This window comes from Bos grunniens, chromosome 25 (assembly GCF_055505025.1).
Source record: "Bos grunniens cultivar Pamir isolate PY7600 chromosome 25, Bosgru_T2T1.0, whole genome shotgun sequence".
Lineage (NCBI taxonomy): Eukaryota > Metazoa > Chordata > Mammalia > Artiodactyla > Bovidae > Bos > Bos grunniens.
The window spans coordinates 9,679,972-9,695,370 of NC_141189.1; the positions used below are offsets into that span (position 1 = coordinate 9,679,972).

Consider the following 15,399-nt stretch of genomic DNA (forward strand, 5'->3'; position numbering starts at 1 on the left):
CTCCCCAGAGTCCTACTGTACTGACCGCACCTCCCCCAACACCCACATTCCCATACAGTAAGGGGGAGGTGAATTAAAGATGGGCTTCAAGGGGAAAGATGACTTGTCAGACAGAGAAAGTGGGGAGGAACCAGCAAGGGGCAAAGGCATTGAGGTTAGCTCATTGAAGGGAAAAGAAAAGGAGAACAAAAAGCACAGCGACCAACCACAGCCAGGCACCTATGCGTGCTGGGACCCAGTTCCTTCTCACCCCTCGGCTGCCACTTAGCCTCTGCCCTCGACTTCCCCCGGGGTGGAGGGGTAGGCGGGGTAGGCGGGTAGCCGCATCAGTCCTCTGATATTCCGGGAGACAGCGCGTGCCTTGGGAGGATGGTGCAGGGTTCAATCTGTATCTTGGGGACGACTTTTTCCAAACAAGCGTTGGGAGCAAATCACCAAGACTCCGTTTTGGCCTCTAGACCGTCCAGGAAGACCTGGAGTTTGCAGCTCCGCTACACTGTCTCCTCCTCATCCTGTCCAGTTCAAACGTCACCTCTCCAGTGAAGCCTTCCCGGAAACTCCAGAAACCTCCCCAGCCCTCTGCGCAGCTTCCACCTCTCTCAGGGGTCTGGGACATCCTTGTGAGCCGAGCAAGGCTGAGGATGCTCTCTTCCGTCACATACAATGGAAGCGCCGATAGGTGCCCGGCGCCGAGGTGGGGGGCTGGCACGCTTCGGACGCCCAGCCACTGACCGCCTCTAGGAGCCGGTGGACGAGGTGCCGGGGCGGTTTTCCACCCGCCCGCCCCCTTGCGGCGCGGCGCTGCAGCCTGAGAAACGCGAGGCCGCGCGAGCGCCCGCCTGACCCCCGCCGCGCCAGGCCCCGCCCTCCCGCGCCCGCCCCAGCGCCGGCCCCTTTTGTTCCCTCCCGGAGCCGGGCCGCTCGCTCCGCTCCCGCTCAGCTCGGCTCGGGCTCCGCCGCAAGGAGCGCAGGCGGCGGCTAGGGCTGCCCCGCTCAGCGCATACCCGCTTCCCTGCCGCCGCCCAGCCGGCCGCACACGCGGCGCGCTAGGCCCGGACCCGGAGCGCGAACGCGGAACCCCGGCGCCGGGAGGGGCTGCAGGCGGTGGGCAGCGGCGCGCGGGGAGGGGGACCGCAGCATCCTCTGCCCCCGCCGGTGCCCCGGCGCCGGGAGAGGACGGGGGTCGGGCGCCCCCGCCGCCCGCCGCTCCGCCTGCTGCTGGAGGGGCGAAGGTAGGAACAGCCGGCCGAACCCCGAGGGAGGGGGCTCGCCGGGCAACAAAGGACCGAGGGATTGCGGGAGGCGGCGGTAGTCCCGGGCCTGGTCCTTAGCCGGGCGGCCGACACGGAGGCATTGTCGGGGAGTGAGGGGAGGCCGAAGGGGTCGGGGCCCGGCGGGTGGGCGTGAGCGGGAGCTCCTTCTGGGTGCACCCCCGCCCCAACTTCCCCGTCGCCTGCAGGCGAGGAGGGGCTGCTGCCGGCGTTGGGGAACCCTTCCCGAGCTGCGGGTCCCCTCGGTGGAGGCATCCCCAGCGCCCTCGGTGCCCCTAACGGGGGTTCGGCACAGATGCTAGGGAGCCGCCCGTCGCTGCTTCCAAGGGCAGCGCTGAGCGGCTGGACGCGCTGCAGGGCTCTGGGCTCCCAGGCCCCGCGCGGGGGATGGGGGGAGCTGAGCCTGGTGGGCGCGGCCACACGGCCCTTCTCCAGACCCCGGGTCTGGGAGGACGTGGAGCCCCCGCCCCACGGGCTGTGGTCGCTTGGCCAATGCCCTTTGCAAAACTTGGTTAAAGTGCATGGCGCAGGGGGAATAGACGGATGAGGTGGGGCGTCTTCCCGCAGGGGTGCCCCCCTCCCCCCCAAGGCTGGCACTGGTGGCTGGTGAGGCAGCACATTTTCTGCCCTCCCTACGGGGAGGGGCCCTGGCTGCCCCAAGGATGCTACAGCTGGGCCTCCAGGGCCCGCCCGTTTGGGTCCTTTAGGCGGGGCCTGGGCGGGGCAGGGTGCCCACTGGGCACTGCCACGCAAGCCCCAGCCCCACCCTGGATAAGAGGGGGCACCTGGGGGGAAGTCACCCACTCAGCTGCGAATGCCCCAACCTCTGATTTGCCGCCTCTTCCCTTCTGGGTGAGAAGTGGGAGGTCCAGCTTGGGGAGGGGGGCTGCCCTTGCTGCTGTGAGATGCCCAAGGGAGGCTTGTGGGGGATGGTGCTGGTCCCTATAGGGATAGCAGGCAGAGGAGGAGGAGGAGGCTGGGAGGACCACGTGGGCGGAAGACTCCGCACCAGTTGTAACGTAAACAATGAGCCCTTCATTCATCCAGCTGCTGTCACCTGCCCAGCACTGCCAGGGGTTGGCAGGTATACAGGGCTGGTGCTTCCTGGCCCCCATGGAGCACAGCCCAGCAGCATCGGTGGAGCACAGTGATGCGGGAGCTGGAAGCATACCTGGAGGATGGGGTGGAACAGGAAGCTTGACAGAGCCTGGGCCTAGAAGTTTGCTGCCAGGATCCCAAAAGGGGGGCTGGAGAGCGAGGACATAGCGTGGGCAAGGGGTGGGAGTCAGAAAAAGAGGCAAGAGACCAGGTGGCTGGTGGGTCAGAAGGGCAGCAAAGGATGTGGGTGACTGGGGCATGATGCCCTTCTCCATAAGCCCAGGATGTGTTGGCATCTGCAGTCCTGGCCTGGGAGGGATGGTGGGACTGGTGAGGGGGGATGGGCTGGAGGGGAGTTTCAAAGGCAGAAGAGTCTGGCAGAGGAGACCTGGAGGGAGCCTTAGCAAGCAGGACTGTGCACCTGTGGGTCCCCAGGTGCAGCCAGAAGGCTGGGAAGGAGGTGCCTCGAATTCTGTACCCAGAGCCTGAAGTCCCAAGTGAGGAACCCACTTGCAGAGGCAGCAATTTTTTTTCAGCATCTGCTCACCCCTCTGGCAATTAAGTTTGACTGCTGGAGCCTGACAGCCTGGGTTCAAAGCCCAGCCCACTAGTTGTGTGACCTCAGACAAGTCGTGATACCTCTCTCCCCTTCAGTTTTCCCATCTGTAACATGAGGATACTCAAGGTGTCACCTTTTAGGGTTGTTGAGAGAACTGAACGGATAGATAAGTGTGTGCGAAGCGCGTGTACTGCAATGGAGAGAATGCCCGGTGTTTGTGGCCCTTCGGCCTCCATCTCCACCCACGAGTGGCCCGTCCTGCTCCCTCCCCAGCTGTTTGTCCCCTGTCAGGCAGTCCTGTCGGTCAGCCTCCTCCGAGGCCCTGCTGTTCTCTGCCTCAGTGCAGCCTCCTCCCTGGGCTGTTCTGTCTTTCCTGGTCCAGCCTCCCTTGGTGATGCCGTTCTTGCTCCCTCTGCTCCAGCCCACGAGGTGGGGGACAATTTCCTCTTGACCTTTCTGTCCCTAGAGCTGTCACCCTAAAGATTGATCCTGCCCTCTTGATGCCATCTCCCCCCACCTTTGCTTCAGCACCCAGAGGAGAGAAGCTGTATTCTTGACCCTCCGGGTTCCCTGTTACCTTAGTCTGAGCGGTTCTAACAAACGACTGGGTGGCTTTAAACAGCCCATTTACTTCTCACATCTCTGGAGGCTGGAAGGCTGAGATCCACGTGTCAGCATGGTTGGGTGAGGACCCTTTTCCGAGTCACACTTATTTTTGTGTTCTCAAGCTGTAGAGGGGCTCGGAGCTCTGTGGGGTCTCTTCTATGAGGGCACTAATCCCATTCATGAGCACTCCACCCTCCTGACCTAATCACCCCAAAGGCCCCACCTCCTAATACTGTCTCCCTGGGGGATAGGATTTCAACTTATGAAGCTGGAGGAGGGAGGGCACCTTCAGACCAAAGCCCCCGCACAGCGGTCTTTGGGGAGAATGTCAGCCTTTGTTTAGGTTAAAAAACAGCAACAACAATGCATGCTGAATGCTTACTCTGCCAGGAACTGTTTTAAGCTCTTTGAACGCGTGTCTTAGTTTGTGGATATCTTGATAACATTGCTTACATTTTATGGATGAGGAATTCAAGACGAGGAGAGGTTTCCCTGTTTGCCCCCCACGCATTTACATTTATTTATTTATTTTGGCTGCTCCGGGTCTTAGTTTCAGCATGCGAGCTCTTTAGTTCCCTGACCAGGGATCAAACCCGACCCCTCTGCCTTGGCAGCTCGGAGTCTTAGCCACTGGACCACCAGGGAAGTCCCTCCTTGCATTTATTGAGTACCTACTGTGTGCCTGGACGACATAAGTTCCTTCCACCATCCACTTGCCCATCTGGTTCACTTCCGGAAAGCAAGGTTTTGGCCATCCCTTCCTCAGACGCCTCCATCTCGCGGCTCAATTTCCAAGTCCAGCCTCTTTGGCTCTCGGGGCCCACTCCCAGCTGACGGGGCCCTGCCTTTTATATATCCAGGGCCTCACCTTTTATAAACCGTCTAGTGTCCTAGGCTTGATGGGCAGGCCTTGAGGGGAAGGCTTGATGGGAGAAGGGGGGGGCCCCCCTCCCCACTCCCCGACACCTCGCTTTGGTTTATTCTGTTGCTGAGAACAGGGACTGCCTCCAATTAGGTTAAGTGAAAGGGGAGTTGAGAGGAAAGGAACTTTGCAGGAAACGGTTGCAGGCGGCCTGGCTCCCCCAGGACCCGGGAAGCCAGCAGGCAGCCCCTCCTCCAGCCTTCCTCTCTCTGGACTCCGGTTTCATTTGCTGTCCTCTCCTGATGCCTCTGTCGTGGCTCCTCTCTCTTGTGTGGCCGCCCTGAAGGGTGGCTTCAGCTGGAGGCCACAGGACCACCCAGGGGCACTCCCCTCAGTCTCTGGGTGCCGGAGAGCTGGATGGGCCCAGCTTGGGTGAGGGCACCCACCCCATCCGCTGGGCTGGTGGAGGGCAGGCCATGCCGACTCTGGGTCTGCGGGTGGGGGACATGGCTGGGCACAGCTGGTATGGGGTTATGATGTGGGGTGTGTGGAATGCGGGGAGGACAGGGGAGTGGGGGCTCGCCATCTCTGGGAGCCCACTGCAGGCCTCCGCACCAGGCTTGGGGCCCAGGATGGGCTCCCCTTTGGCACCAGGGGACTGGGGTCGGGGAGGGGTGGTGCCAGCAGGGGACCCACCCCATCCCACCTCTCCTTTCCTTGCCAGCGTACAGAAACAGTAACAGAGCTCATGTTTTCAGAGGAAATGCTTCAAAATGATAATGAAACATTTCCCCTCTGAATAGAAAGTAGAGCATAGCAGGTGGTTTTGATTAACGAGGCATGAGTTTGGGGCCATGTCCACTTACCAGCTTCCGGCTTCAAGGAGCGCCCTGGCTCCGACCCTGGAACGTGCCTCTGACTCCAGCCACAGCCCAGGGAGATGCCCGCCCCTCATTCACTTCCATCTTCGCCTTTTTGATCTCTTTACCGGGAGAGGGGAAATTGGGAGCTCACGATGAGGGCCTGGTTTTCCAATCTCTCCTCCCTAAAGGAGGTGACTCAGGGCTGATCCGCTCCTCTTGCCCCCAGCCTGGCCTCAGCTACCCCTGGGGTGCCCCAGCCTCACTCTCCAGCATCCAGCGTGGTAGGTAGGAGTGGGTGATGGCTGAGCTCCTCAGCGTGGACGGAGCAGAGGACACCTTAGTTTCAGACCCCGCCTTCAAGAGGCGTTTGCCGAATCGGGAAGACAAAAGTCCCCTTCCTGAAAGTATAAATGACATCAGTACCTTCGAGGAACATTTTTAAGGCCAGAGTAGAAGAGCCTCCATACCCAGTGGGGTCACTGCCCCCGACAATGGTTCAAGTCCCTGAGAATGACTCAGAGGCAGGGCACGGTGTGGGTGGGATGGCTGAGGGGGCTCTCGGGGGGAGGCAGAACTGCGCTGTGTCCTGAAGGATGGGCGGACTCGGGGTGGATAAGGCGCGCCTTCCTGAGGGGCGCAGAGAGAGAAAAGTGAAGAAGTTTGGGGGCAGTGGGGCATTGAGTGTCCGGCCTGGAGGCTCAGCGTGGAGCCCACCATTCTTCCAGGCCTGCTGTGAGGCCGGGCATCTGGTTGAAGGCCCCTCCCTGCGATGAAGGAGGAAATGACATGAGGTGTTTTCTGATTTTTTTTTTGCTACCTTCTATCCTGATTTTGGGGACTTCCCAGGTGGCGCTAGTGGTAAAGAACCTGCCTGCCAATGCAGGAGACATGAGATGCAGGTTCAATCCCAGGGTTGGGAAGATCTCTTGGAGGAGGGCATGACCACCTACTTCAGTATTCTTGCCCGGAGAATCCCGGACAAGGAGCCTGGCAGGGTACAGTCCATAGGATCACAGAGTCGGACACGACTGAAGCGACTTGGCACACACACACGTGCATGGCACATATCCTGATTTCGCTCCTGCTGTTCCCTCTTCTGCTGTAGACTTCCCTGCCTGAGTTCACCTGCTTGTAGGTTCACTTCACTCAGCCCGCATTCAGCTTCTCTCTGACCGAGGGCTGCACTGGGCACTGGGAACTCAGAGCAGAGGAGAGAAGATGCCCAGAAGGGTCTCCTGTGTTCTTTGTCCAATCCAGAAAGGACTCGAGGTGATTTACAAAGATAAACGCAGTCTAAGGAGATGGAAAAGACTTGAGACAATTGGAGCAGGGGGAGCCCGGGGTAGCAAACATCAGATGAAGCCAGAGGGGCTGCGGCACCTTGGTGGTAATTTGACCCAGCTTTCTAGCAGCCAGATCCAGGGGGCATAAGGAGTTTGGAGTGACTTTGCATTGTCACGCTGTCTGGTGTAAGCCCCTGCTATATATAACATGAAAGCCTGAGTGAGGGGCAGCAGGTCCTGGGAGGGGGTCCCTGGCAGAGGGAAGAGAGGACTGCAGCCGCCCTGTGATCTTAATAACCCTCCTCCCGGAGGCTTCTTAGCAGCAGCTGCAGGGGAGCCGAGAGCGGGGGCTGGTTCTCACAGCCAGTCCCCTCCACGAGGGCCTGACGAGCTCTAGGGGAAGGAGTGAGACCCTGGGAACCCGGAGCCCAACTGGTCCCTGCCAGAGAATCCCCATCCTGTGAGGATGCCAGGGAGTCTGTGATACAGAGGTGTGCAGAAAGCTCTGGACACACCCACTGGGTCCCAGGACTTGACTCAGGGGTAGAAGAAGCGTGAAGGGCTTCCCAGGTGGCGCTAGTGGTAAAGAACTCACCTCCCGTGCAGGAGACATAAGAGATGCGGTTCAATCCTTGGGTCCAGAAGATCCCCTGGAGGAGGGCATGGCAACCCACTCCAGTATTCTTGCCTGGGGAATCCCGTGGACAGAGGCGCCTGGCAGGCTATAGTCTTTAGGGCTGCACAGAGTCGGACACGCCTAAAGTGACTTAGCACGCATGCAGAAGAGGGGTGAGGGCATCCTGGCATAGCAGGCACCTGGCGGGGGTGTCTTCAGGAGCAGGGAGAAGCTCAGGGAAGCTGGAGCTCAGCGCGCTGGGTGGAAGGGGCCCAGGAAACAGGCCAGAAACAGGAAGGAGCTGGCAGACACGCTATGGACTGTGGTGTTGGCACCCAGGGCCATGGGGTGCCCTCCTGACCTCCTGCTTCAAACTGTGCCCTTGTTCTCCCAACCCGGTGCCTGGAGGAGCGTTGGTCTCAGTTCTGAGGAAGTAAAGAGCAGTGGTTAAGGGGGACTTCCCTGGTGATCCAGTGGTTAAGACTCCATGCTTCTAGTGCAGGGGGCACAAGTTCGATCCCTGGTTGGGGAACTAAGATCCTACATGCTGTGCAGCATGGCCCCAAATAAATAAGTTTTTTAAAAGAGCAGTGTTTAAGAATGTGAACTTCAAGGCCAGGGGACCTGAGCGGGAATCCCACCTGCCACCGCTCAGTTGTATCATCCCTAGCAAGCGACCTGCTGGCTCTGGGCCTCAGTTTCCCGGTTAGTAAGTGGAGCTCATGACAGCATCTTCTTCACAGGGTCGCAGCGCACACTGGACAGGTTCATATCTATGAAGGGCTTAGACGTGCCTGCAGCAGAATGAGTGTTACAGGTCTGTGACTCCTTGTGCTGAAACAGCTTCGTGGGGATACAGCACCATCCCACCCAGACTCCTGCACCTGGTACACCACCCAGATTCGCAGTCAGGCACAGTGCAGAGCACAGCTGTGGTGGCCCAGCCGTGGACTGGGGGAGATGCTCAGCAAGTTCTGGTTCATGTTGTTATCGACAGTGATAATAGCCATGCCAGCTTACAAGAGCCTCTCAGGGCAGCAGGAACTGAGGCAAGAACCATTCTGAGAGTAGGCTTCAGTCCTTGCTTGATTACCCCCACTGACGGGGGCTCACTATCTGATTCCTTGCTTGTTGGACTCACTGGTGAGCAGTGGCTCTGTGCCAGGTGTGCGTGGCACTGGGATTCTAGAAGAATGTGAGTTAGTTGGAATGTTGAGTTACTCCTCTCTCTCCTTTCCAGAGATCACGCCAAGCTGGCCAGTGAGTGTGGCCATGGGGTGTGACAAGCTGCCATGGGCCTCCAACTCAACATGAGAGTGGTGTTGGAGGCATGCATGTGTGCATGCTAAGTCACCTCAGTCGTGTCCAACTCTTTGCAACCCTATGGACTGTAGCCCGCCAGCCTCCTCTGTCCATGGCATTCTCCAGGCAAGAATACTGGAGTGGGTTGCATGCCCTCATCCAGATCTTCCCGAGCCAGGGATCGAACCTGCATCTCTTATGTCTCTTGCAGCAGCAGGCGGGTCCTTTACCACTAATGCCACCTGGGAAGCTGATGAAGGCAGAGGAGGGTGTTTTATTCATTCATGTATTCCTTAAACATCTTTTGAGCTCCCCTGTGGGTTGGGCGCTGTCCTAGGTACCAAGAGCCCTGCAACAAACAAGATACTCTAAGAACCTGCCCTTTAAAGCTGTTCTCAGTGAGAGAGGCCAGGGGTCTTGCCAGTGGATGAGAGGAAGGGATTCTAGCAGGAGGGACAGAGTGTGCAAAGGCCTGGAGATGTGACAGACTGCGTGGCTGTGCCTGGGCGTTGGCGATATTCTGCCAGAATTTGGTGACTGGGGGCATTGATGGGGAGTGCCTTCCTGGAAGCAATAAAAGAAAATACAGACTTTGAGGGCTTGTTAGTCACTGACCTCAGCCCTGGGGCCACTAAATTCTGCCCTGCCTCCCCCGTTCCTTTGCACCGCCCCCCACCAGCCATCCTGGCTGGCCCTTCAGAGGTGTAGGTGGTACCCACGGACCCTAGCTGGTTCATCCCTTCTCCACGCCACCCACATCCTGACCGTTCGTCGTGAGCCCTGGTTGGTGTCCCCTCCTCTCGTGTGGGTGAGGAGCCAGGCTCTGACCTCAGCGGGCTCTGCCTCCCCCTGCCCCCTGCCTACAGGGGAAGCCCTGGGAGTGAGAGGCTGCTGGGGTGGGAATCAGCATGCCTTCTTTAGGGAGGAAAGCTGGGGCTGGAAGGCTGTTCGGTGAGCACAGAACCCCTCTGTGCCAGGTCCTGGGAGCTGGAGCCCCGTGGGGCTTGAGCCTGCCCGTGGGCAGTCCACAGACCCTGGGGGAGTCGGATGCGTCAGTGGGTCCACGTGGTTAGGTGCTGGCTGGGGTCATCTGCAGGGTGGGGGAGGCCCCGGAGCAGCAGGGATCACGCCTGGGGTAATGATCTGGGCCTGCCCTGCCTCCTCTACTCCTGCTACCACTCCCCCCAAGCCCAGGGAATTAAAAACAAAAACAAGCCTTTTTGTTGAAGTACAGCGTCCATACGGACAAGTGTGTGTATCATGAGTGTAGTATTTTGTCAACTTTACTCAAACTGAAATACCTGTGTGGCACTCAAATCCAGAATCAGAACCCGCTAGCTCCCCCAGAGCCCCTCTTGTTTTTCCTTCCAGTCTACACCCCTGACCCAGGGGTGACCCTGTCCCTGATTTCTGGCACCATCAATAAATTTTTGCCTGCCTTTGAGCTTCTTTTTATTTTTAAAAACTTTATTGATTTTTGGCTGCACTGGGTCTGCGTTGCTGTGTGCGGGCTTTCTCTAGTTGTGGCGGCGAGCGGGGGCTACTCTCGAGTCGTGGTGCGCGGACTTCTCTTTGCGGTGGCCTCTTTTGCACAGACTTTTGCAGGGCCCTAGAGCATGCAGACTTCAGTAGCTGCAGCTCACAAGCTCATGCAGTGAGCTCATCCCATGCAGTATGTGGGATCTTCCTGGACCAGAGTTTGAACTGGTGCCTCCTGCATTGCAAGGGGGATTCTTAACCACTGGACCACCAGGGAAATCCCTGACCTGCTTTTTAAACGGAAGCGTGCAGTCAAACTTTAAGCACTTTCACAACTGCCTTCTTTCACTCGAGATTCACAAGGCTCACACATATGGTTGCGTGTAGTTGTAGTTCGCCCATTCTCACTGCTGTGCTTTATTCCGTTGTGTGAACAAACCACCACTTATTTACTCACTCTGATGGTGATGGATATTTGGGTTATTTTCAGTTCGAGGGTATTAGGAACAGTCCATGTCTCCTGGTGCATGTATGTGCACTTTCCTGCGGCGACATAGCTCAGGATGGGCTTCTCTGGTGGCTCTAGTGGTAAAGAGCCAATACAGGAGACATAAGAGATGCTGGTTCGATCCCTGGGTTGGAAAGATCCCCTACAGGAGGGCATGACAACCCACTCCAGTATTCTTGCCTGGAGAATCCCCATGGACAGAGGAGCCTGGCGGGCCACAGTCCATGGGGATCACAAAGAGTGGGACACGACTGAAGTGACTGAGCACGCATGCACACATAGCTAGGAGTGGGATTACGGGGTCACGCTCAGCTGCGGTGTGTGATGCCAGACTGTTTTCCACGTTGCTGACACCACTTTGTACTCGTGCTACCAGTGCACGAGCGTTCTGGATATTCCATGTCCTCACCAACACTTGGGTCCATGCTTCCTTTTATACATTCCAGTGGATGTAGTGTTGTTATGGTGACTAATGAAGGTGAACTTCTTTTCATCTGTTTATGGGTCGTTTGAATACCCTTTTCTGGGCTGAAGTGCTTGTTCAAGTCTTGCTGAGTTTTTTCTTACTTGATTTGTTGAGTTTTTCCCATATTCTGAATAGGAATCCTTTGCAGAATACAGGAATTACAAATTCATTCTCTCTCTCTCCTTCCCCCCAACCCCAGTGGTATCATTTGAGTCACAGAAGCATATTGTCCAGTTTTTCCATCTCTTCCCTTTCAGCACTTCCTGTGTTGAAATCTCTGCCTTTCTCCAGCGTTAGGCAGATCCTCTTTCATGTCTTCTAAAAACTGTATTGTTTTACCTTTCATGTTTAGATCCTGCCCTCTGTCTGGAGCTGATTGTCGTGTATGATGTGAAGCAAGCGTATTAATTTCCTGTAGCTCTTATAACAAATGACCACAAACTTAGTGGTTTAAAACAACACAAATATATTATCTTACACTTCTGGAGGTCAGAAGTCTGACATGGATCTCAGCAGGCTGAAATCAAGATGTCAGCAGGGCTACGTTCCTTCTAGGAATTCTAAGGAAAAATCTGTTTCTGGAAACCTTTTCCAGCTTCTTAGAGGCCACTTGCATTCTTTGGCTGTCAGCCCCTGCCTCCATCCTCAAAGCCAGCAATGTCGGACCGGGTCCTTTGCAGGCAGCCATCTCTCTGCCTCTCCTGCCTCCCCTTTCCACCTATAAGGACCCTCGTGATTACATTGCGTCTGCCTGGATCATTCAGAATAATCTCCTCTCAGGTCAGCTGAGTAGCAGCTTAGTTCTATCTGCAGCCTTAATTCCCTTTTGCCACATAAACTGATAAATTCACAAGGACCAGGATGAAGCCATTATTCTGCCAGTCACAGAAAAGATAATGGGGTTTTTTTTGTTTTTGGTTTTTTTCCCTCTTGGCTATCCATTTGATCCAGCACCACTTATTGTAAAGACTCTCCTTTTGCTCAGGGTTCTTTTTGAGTTGCTTGTGCAAATCCCAAGCCCAGGGAGGAGGCCCAGCATGCTGGGTTGGGGAGGAGAACCCAGGAGATGGGTGACCCTCCTGCAGCTGCGCTGGCCTGGACGGGTTGGATGGAGCTGCCATGGAAACCAGAAGGGAAGGAGGCAGTAGTGAAAGACAACTGGCTCAGCATCGTGGCCAAGGAGGCAGGATACCAGAGTCCGTTCCTTCCTGTTGCCCTGACGGCTGGGTGACCTCAGCAGCCCTGCCCTTCCCTGTGACTCCAATTTTGTCTGATCTCAAGGACCTTCTTGCCCAGCCCAGCTCTTCTTCATTTAGGCAGTTGTCTCTTACTGTCCTGTTCGCTTCACATTTCTGCCCTGGGCCTCAGTTTTCCCATCCTGTGAAATGGGAATAAAGGTGGGTCAGGGGGCAACTAGCCCTTCTCTTTGGGCCTAATCGGGGACCCCATCCAGCAAAGTCAGGCTGATGCCTGCCCAGTGTCCTGGACCAGTGGTGAGAGGATCCCAGCTGTCCAGTCACTAAGTCTGGAGCGTGGCCGCACAGCTAGGGCTGGGGCTCTGGGGCCATGGCTGTGCTCTGGTTCTGAGCATGCCAGTTGTATGTGTGTGTGTGTGTGTGTGTGTGTGTGTGTGTGTGTGTGTGTAATGCACAGAAGTATATCCACATTCCTTCCCCTCGCTGGACTGGCAGGGCAGGGAGGGGAAGCCCTGATCCCCTTTGCTGGGAGACAGGATCTGAACTCCCAGCCCAAGGGAAGATGGCCACACCCTAGTCTGTCCAGCTCAGGGAGGACTGACAGGCTGGCCATTTCCAGAGCTCTGCAGTTGCCCAGGCAGTGGGCCGGACAAGGAAGATACTGACTTAAAAATTAAGAACCGCAGCCCCAAGCTCAGGAGCTGTGAGGATGCAGGATGGCAAGCAGGCGGGACTACATCCCGGCCTTCTGGACTCAGCCCTGCTCGTGGCTCCCCCTGCAGGTGCCAGGGAGATGGGGAGTCGACCAGGGCTCTTGGGTCCGCCTGTCCTTCCCTCCTCAGTCCTGTGGGCGCGCCTGCCCTGTCATCTCCCCAGCTTCGTCCTCTCTCCCCGCTCCTGGAAGCCACATCAGCTGGTGGAGCCTGGGTTCCTACCCTAGCGCAGCTGTGAGGCTTGGGCTGGGTCCCTTCTGCACATTTTGAATGGCTGCCAGGCATCCCCAGGGTGACTCGGACCCCAGACGGGGCCCACTGCTGCCCCATGCTTCCTGGAGTGTCTTGCCGCTGGCCGGCGGCTGTGTGAATGTTGGGCTGACACATTCTGCCCTGTGGTCCCCCCCACTGGGTGAGAGCAGGGCGGGTGTGGGGCCGGGGCCACAGGCAGGCCGCACCACCCCGGCCCTCCCCGGCCTCGGGGCGGCTGCTCTGAGCTGGCAGGGCTCGCAGGGAGGGTGCCCCACTCTCCACTTGCCTGTGGGGATCCGAGCCTCACCACTGGCTGAAATTTCCCGAGCCTCAGTCACATGCAAACAAACGGCCTCCTTCCCCAGCAGGATGGGACGGGCTGTGGTGCCGGCTGGGTGGAGGCTCATGGGGGCAGTGGTCACCCTGGATTTGGGGGTTGGGTAGCACTGGGGTTCTAGTGCGGGTGTGAGTGTTGGGGTGCCCAGTGGGCCAGGGCTGGGGGCACCCATACCATGCTTGTATAAGGGCCCACCATTTGGAGCCTGGGGTCAGCACCTGGGGTTCACTCTGTTTGGTGCCTGCCCCCCATTCCTCTTGGTGGGTGTGCATGGGGGGGGAACTGTTTTCTCTCCCTCTCTCCTTGTGTCTATCTTTAAAAAAAATGTTTTTTTTTTTTTTATTTAAAAAGTATTTTGAGGGACTTCCCTAGCAGACCAGTGGTTAAGAATCCACACTTTTATTGCAGGGGGCATGGGTTCGATCCTGGGCGGGGGAACGAAATCCTGCATGCCTCACCAGGCAGTCTAAAAATAAATAAAAGTAAAATTTTAATGTTTTGAAATATTTTAGGCACTCGAAAGAATAGACAGGGCTCAGTGAACTCCCGTGTACAGCATGCGGGACTGAAAGAAGCAAATCTTACAAATACTAATGAAGCAGGACTTCTGTGTGGTGGTCCAGTGGCTAAGACTCTGTGCTCCCAGTGCAGGGGGGCCCAAGTTCAATCCCTGGTCAGGGAACTAGGTCCCACATGCCCAGCTGAAAAGATTCCGCATGCCACAAGGAAAATTGAAGATTGAGAGTGCTGCATCAAAGACCCAGCTCAGCCAAATAAATAATGAAAAGTGAAAGTGTTACTTGCTCAGTCATGTCAGGCTCTTTGGGATGCTACAGACTGTAGCCCACCAGGTTCCTCTGTTCATGGGGATTCTCCAGGCAAGAATACTGGAGTGGGTAGCCATTCTCTTCTCCAGGGGATCTTCCCAACCCAAGGATCAAACCCAGGCCTCCTGCATTAAAAAAAAATAGAAATGAAGCCCCCACTTGCCCCGCCCCAGCCCCATCCCTCAAGCCACATTTGCTGGGGGTGCTGTGGATTAGCACCATGGAGGTGCTTCCTGGACGCTCGGCCAAGGTCCGTGGTTGGGTGTCCTCTGCACCCGCACGTCTCCCTGCCCCCCTCCCTTCCCGGTGCCCACTGGTGAGCTCTACCCCGAGGCCTTTCCAGCAACTTGGTATCACCTGGCTCTTTGACTTTGCGCCCATCTGATTGGGTGGGAAACAGGATCTCCTGGCGGCTTGGATTTGCATTTCCCTGCGACTGGGGAGGCCCCACCTGTCTCCTCAAAAGCTGGCCTGCTCATGCCCTGCTGTCATCGGGTGCCCTCAGCTTGGTGCCTGGGGTCCCTTTCTTCTTCCCCTCCAGCCCCTGACCCTGCACACTGGGTGGGCGCCCTAGACCCCCATCACTTCCCACTAACGTGTCCCCAAATGAGCACCACCCCCGCCCCAGCCCCTCCCATCTCCCAGGTCCCTCCTCCTTTCCTTAGCCCTCCCTACCCCGCCTCCTCCCACCCCCCACCGCTGTTTGCCACCTGCTCAGCGTCTGTCCCCTCCAGCCACTGCCTCTGTCTCAGTTCAGACTTCCTGGAGTCCCTGTGTGTCGCAGCAGCCCCCACCCACCTCGTCCTCATCGGCTCCTGGAAGTTTTGCTAAAATGCTTATCTGGACACACACGGAAGTGAGTCAAAAAGAAAAAAAAAAATCATATATTAACGCATATATATATGGAATCTAGAAAAATGGTACAGACAAACCTATCTTTAGGGTAGGAATAGAAACGCAGACCTGGAGAGTGGACATGTGGCCAAGGGGGGCAGGGGAGTCGGGCAGATTGGGATTGTAGCACTGCCGTATACACCCTGCCATGTGTAAAACAGCTGGGGGAGGGGGCTTCAGGTATACCTGTGACCAACTCATATCGATGGATGGCAAAAACCATCACACTATTGTAAAGTAATTGTCCTCCAAATAAAATCAATAAAT

General features: G+C 56.9%; 1 protein-coding gene across 2 annotated transcripts in view; it reads left to right on the top strand.

The window, feature by feature from the left end:
• The first annotated feature begins 876 nt into the window (after positions 1-876).
• CLIP2 (CAP-Gly domain containing linker protein 2) overlaps positions 877-15,399 on the top strand; it is a 75,158-nt gene continuing 60,635 nt past the window's right edge. The window contains exon 1 of one of the 2 annotated variants that reach the window (XM_086374587.1): positions 877-1,232. The gene's annotated coding sequence lies outside the window, so the exon portion shown is untranslated. The remainder of the gene's footprint in view (positions 1,233-15,399) is intronic. The other variant, XM_086374586.1, reaches the window with a different exon arrangement.